We start from the raw sequence: 5,683 nt of genomic DNA, 5'->3' as shown, positions 1-5,683 counted from the left end.
GAGTGGCTGGCTGGGAGAAGGGGCGGAGCCATCGCGAATATAGCTAGCTGGGGTTTCAGAATTGTTTATATTTAAACTGCTAATATAAGAACATTCCAATTTTTGAATTATGGTCAATGGTGGATTTATGTATGAAAAATGTTTAAGAATAGTTTTATTGTAAATTGTTGATAATTGAAATCTGAAGTGTGTAACTTATGAACAGCTAGCCACACGAAATTGGCCTGCGTTTTACAAAAGCCTCCTAAGCCTAAATAGATAGTAGAAACTATTGGCGCCAATTGTCTCTACGATCAACATCAGCTTGCAATGCTTTTGGGAAACGGAGCCCGATGAAGGTGAAAAAACTGCTTTTCTAAACAATGTATTCATATGGACGATGCCTTAGTTTCAGAGCACTAATATGATTGTAAAAGCGAAGTTCCCTTACGACTTCAGTCCACTTGACATTGCGTTTACATGCGTTTACCTTCATACACGACCTATTTGAAACCTTTCTACAATAACGCCAATATTCTAATGTGCTTCAGGATTTAGCGCCCATGCTAATATAATCTTGGTTGAATACACATTTACTTTGCTAAGTTAACACTTCTCGTTAACATTGAAACGGCATTTTCTTCTAGCCGAAACAAGGACTTTCGAAAACGCTCTCTAGCACCACATCTACAAACGATGCCGTTGGAAAGTTTTCAACAGAAAAACATACTCATGTGGATGTAGCCTTACTCCACTTGTTCATGTTTGTGGCATTGAATCGGAATGTTGAAGGAGCAAAAATTAAAACTGAAATATCGGAAACCCATATGGAATTACACAAAATCCAATTTCTTAATTTTCGTTATTTTTTCTGGTTTGTTTGTTTGAGTGTTTGTTTTGGAAATGTGCTTGGAATATACTGTTTGGAATATACTTTCCTGACATTTTATCGTTTTGGAAATTTATTTCATGTTTATTGCAGTTTAATGTTATCAAATCAATCTAATTATTAGAGCTGTTGAATTAATTTCTTGATATGCAAATTAATTAAGCAAATTATAAATCTAATTATAATATACACTGGTTTAATTAAGCAAATTATAAATCCAATTATAATATACACTGGTGAAAAATAGTTTGGAATAAGTCAAGTCAATTTTATTTGTATAGCGCCTTTCACAACACACATCATTTCAAAGCAGCTTTACAGATCAGCATTAACAGACGATAAAACTGTAATGTCTATAATGTCGATGAATCATCACTCCATAAGATGTTGATTAATGGAGAAAAATAACCTTGGGAGAAACCAGACTCACTGTGGGAGCCAGTTCCCCTCTGGCTAACATCATGAATATAATGTCAATATACTTATGTATAGTTAAAGTCATGGTTTAAAATGATTAAACTAAGTAAGTGTTAAGGGCCAGTGTTTATACAAAGATTGTGTATGAACTGTAAGATTATATCAAAAACTGCTGAAATTTATTTGGTTTGTTAAATGAAGCTTAAAATTGTCTTTGTGTTTGTTTTGAGGTCAACATTAGGTCATAAATGGCAAAAAATAATATATATATATATAAAATGTACATATGTTATGGAAATTATACAAAGGTGCGAGTCCTCACCATTCATTTCTCCCGAGCCTTACTGTCCATTCAGAAACCAGCACTCCACCACGCCCCCACTTTGGGACAGAGTTAAGAGAATCTGCCAACATCCTTTTGTCAAATCCATTATCGAATAAAATCTTGCGAATAAAACCGAGCCGTGCCTAACCGATCGAAGCAGTTCGTCATTGAGAGGCTTTGGGTACACATCAAATTAAGACACCGCATTGACTTTCTATAATCCACACAGAACCGGACCGAGCCGTCACTCTTCGGGAACTAGCACCACCAGGCTGGCCCAGTCACTGTGGGATTCTTCTATTACCCACATATCTAGCATGTTTTGTGGATGAAGCTACCTGCTATTTGTGCTTGTTCTTTTTTTTATAGATGATCTTTTGCTGTATAATTCTGTTTTACCAAATGTTTATAGAAACACTGGACTTTGAGCAATCCGATGACAAAGTTGTCACGTGGGTTCTCGTAGGCATGCATGGACTGTTTGAGTTTGGAGGGATGGACATCAGTTGGCACTGTCGTGCGCGAGGTTAATACAAACGTTTTCTTTTTCTGTTTGTTTTGTTCTGGGGGATGTTCTTGTTTTTATGGTTAAACTAATGTTGGAATGTGGTATTTATAATCTTTTTTATGACATGATCTAATTTTGCTTATATGTCAAAATGTCAAATGTTAATATGAGTGGATTGTCTCTCTCCATGTGTAATGTGAATGGGTTGGGGCACCCCATAAAAAGAAGGAAGGTTATTTCTCTTCTTAAGCATAAGAAATATGATATAGTGTTTCTTCAAGGAACGCGCCTTTCTCCGCAGGAAGCTGAACATTTTGGGAGGATATGGGGTGGGCATGTTTTCTTTAGAGCTAGTGTAAGGGCAGGGGAGTCATTACGCTGATAAGTAAACATCTACAATTCAATCAAACAGAAAGGTTGTCACGGGGGCTCTTGTAGGCGTACATGGACTGTTTGAGTTTAGAAGGATGGGCGCCAATTGGCGCTGTTGTGCGCTGGGTGAATATACACGCTGATATAATATTGGGAGGAGACTTTAATCTTTTGATGGACTCAGTCCTTAATCATAGTGAAGCAAATGTGTGTAAGTCCCCTAGAGCAACAGTGACGCTTCACAGGATGTTTAAAAATCTTGATCTTACAGATATTTGGAGACTTCTGAACCCATCTGGTAAGGACTATACCTTTTTTTCATCAGCCCATAAGATTTATTCTAGAATAGATTTTTTTATATCTAAGTCCCTCATTTCATCTGTTGTTAATTGCTCAATTGAAAATATTTTAGTCTCAGATCACGCCCTGGTGAGTTTAGAGCTGTTGCCACATACTGAGAAAAATAAATCATATAGTTGGCACTTCAATGTATCCCTTTTGCAAAATCCTGATTTCCAACAGATGTTAAAGGCTGAAATCAATGTCTATATGGAGACCAAATGACCTCGTTATCCTCTGTGGGCGTGTCTTGGGAGGCATTTAAGGCATTTCTTAGGGGTCGGATCATACAGTATGCCTCATTCATCAAAAAATCCAAAGCACGAGAACTCTTGGAGTTGGAAGGGAGTATTGAAGGTGCTGAAGCAGAGCTGAAGTGCTGAATGTTGTGAAGTGAGTCTTGATCTCTATAGTTCCACGTCTTCATCTACTGATGAGGATTTTAGAAACTTTGTGAAACCATTAGAAATCCCTAAACTGATGACTAAGCAAAAAAATTATCTTCATTCTGAGATAACTTTGGAGGACTATGGCGAGGTAATTAAGGCCTTGCCTACAAGCAAGGCTCCGGGGCCAGATGGCTTTGCCGCTGATTTTTTTTTAGATCTTATGCTACAGAACTGGCTCCACGTTTATTAGAAGTTTATATGGAATCATTAAAGAATGGAACCCAACATTGACACAAGCCCGGATCAGTCTGATTCTTAAAAAGGAGATATCGTCCAATTTCCCTGATCCAGCTAGATGTAAAATGTATGGAGTGGTGGTGGCGTAGTGGACTAAAGCACATAACTGGCAATCAGAAGGTTGCTGGTTCGATCCCCACAGCCCCCACCATTGTGTCCTTGAGCAAGGCACTTAACTCCAGGTTGCTCCGGTGGGATTGGGAGGATAATAAGTGCTCTGTAAGTTACTTTGGATAAAATCGTCTGCCGGAGTGGTGGTGGCGTAGTGGCTAAAGCACTGGGCTGTTAATCAGATGGTCACTGGTTCTAACCCCATGGCGACCACCATTGTGTCCTTGAGCAAGGCACTTAACTCCAGGTTGTTCCAGGGGGATTGTCCCTGTAATAATTGCACTGTAAGTCGCTTTGGATAAAAGCGTCTGCCAAATGCATAAATGTAAATGTAAATGCATAAATGTAAACGTAAAAATATTGTCAAAAATTCTGGCTAACGATTAAGTAAAGTTATGACATCTCTTATACATAAAGATCAGGTGGGGTTTGATGATATTTTATTATACGTCTCCGACCCTACTAGATCTATGCCTTGCCTCCACAGAATTATTAATTCCTTTTCTAAGTTCTAAGAATACAGATTCATTTGGTCTAAATCCGAAGCTTTCCAGCCGGTTGCCTTCCAGTGACCCGAACAGGGCATTAATTATTTGGGCATTTTATTCCCAGCAAATCTGTGTAATTGAGTTCATTTTGACCCCTTAATAAAAAGGTTTTTGAGCGATGTGGGCAGGTGGGCTTCATTACATTTATCTATGTTTGGGAACGTTAATGTTATTAAAATTAATTGTATTCCAAAATGTAACTAGTCGTTACAATCTCTCCCTGTAGATGTCCCCCTCTCTTATTTCAAGCAATTTGATAGCATAGCGAAGTCCCTCATTTGGGATGGTAAACGTCCCAGATTACATTTTAATAAATTACATAGGCCGACTGACAAAGGTGGGCTAGGCCTACCCAAGATTTTGTTTTATTATTGTGCATTCGGTCTCAGACATTTGGCTCATTGGACACTTCCACCTGAGAGAGCCAGTCCCTAGTTTTGTATTGCCATTGCAAAACCTTTCAATCAAACTAATCAGAGAAGTTAAGTTACACCCCGTTATCTCACATTTGCACAAAAAGTGTCCAGGATGTTTAATTAGGACATTTATTTAAATGTTGCCTCAAGCATATGGCTAAACCCTAAATTATGTATTAATAAGTCCCCTTTCTGCTTGTCAGAGTGGATTGTGAGGGGGGTTACTACACTCGGTGACCTGTCTGAGAGTGGAGTGTTGAGATCTTTTGAAAATTTTGTTAAACATTTTGGGATTCCCTGATCTTAGTTCTATAGGTATTTACAGCTATGCCACCTGCTCTGTATTGTTTTCGGCATTAGCACACACCCCACTAAAGCAGAAGATACTCTGCTTTTGGAAAAGGTCACGAGGCATCAGTGTATTACTCCCTGTTAATTCAGAGTCTGTGGGATGGAGCTTTAACTTCTATCAAGAAATTATGGGAGAAAGATTTAAACTTGGTATTGGAGGAGGAAGTGTGGGCTAGTATTCTAAAAAATTTCAAGTCTGCATCTAAAGATGCAAAGGTGTGCCTTATGCAATTCAAGATTTTACATAAATTCAATTGGACCCCCTTAGATTGTATAGGCTTGGTCTTAAATACACACCCACCTGCTGGCAATGCCAATCAGAAGATGGAGACACAACCCATGTTTTTTGGGGGTGTGTTAAGATTTGGTTCAGAGTTGTATGTGTGACGTTTTGGGCACTCAAATTTTACTTTGCCCCAGACTCTGTATTTTGAGTGATGGGGCAGTCATAAATATGGGGGATAAACACATACAGAAATTGGGTTCTGACGAGTCTCGTGATTGGCAGGCAAATTATTTTAAGGGGATGAAATCAGATTGGGCGCCCTCATTTCCGGAGTGGTGTGCAGAGATGGCAGCATTTGAAGAAATGTCAGATAGAAGGCTAGGCAACCTGGGGGTATTTAATTGGAAGTTGGGCAGCTATTTTACCTTTTTGGAAGGCTCTCTGGCAGGGGCAGTGGAGAGGGATTATTGTTTTAAACATTGTGTGTGATTATTAATAATTATTAATATACACACA

The sequence above is a fragment of the Xyrauchen texanus genome, chromosome 48, assembly GCF_025860055.1.
Source record: "Xyrauchen texanus isolate HMW12.3.18 chromosome 48, RBS_HiC_50CHRs, whole genome shotgun sequence".
Taxonomy (NCBI): domain Eukaryota; kingdom Metazoa; phylum Chordata; class Actinopteri; order Cypriniformes; family Catostomidae; genus Xyrauchen; species Xyrauchen texanus.
The sequence above is the reverse complement of the archived record's forward strand: the minus strand, read 5'-3'. Positions refer to the sequence as shown.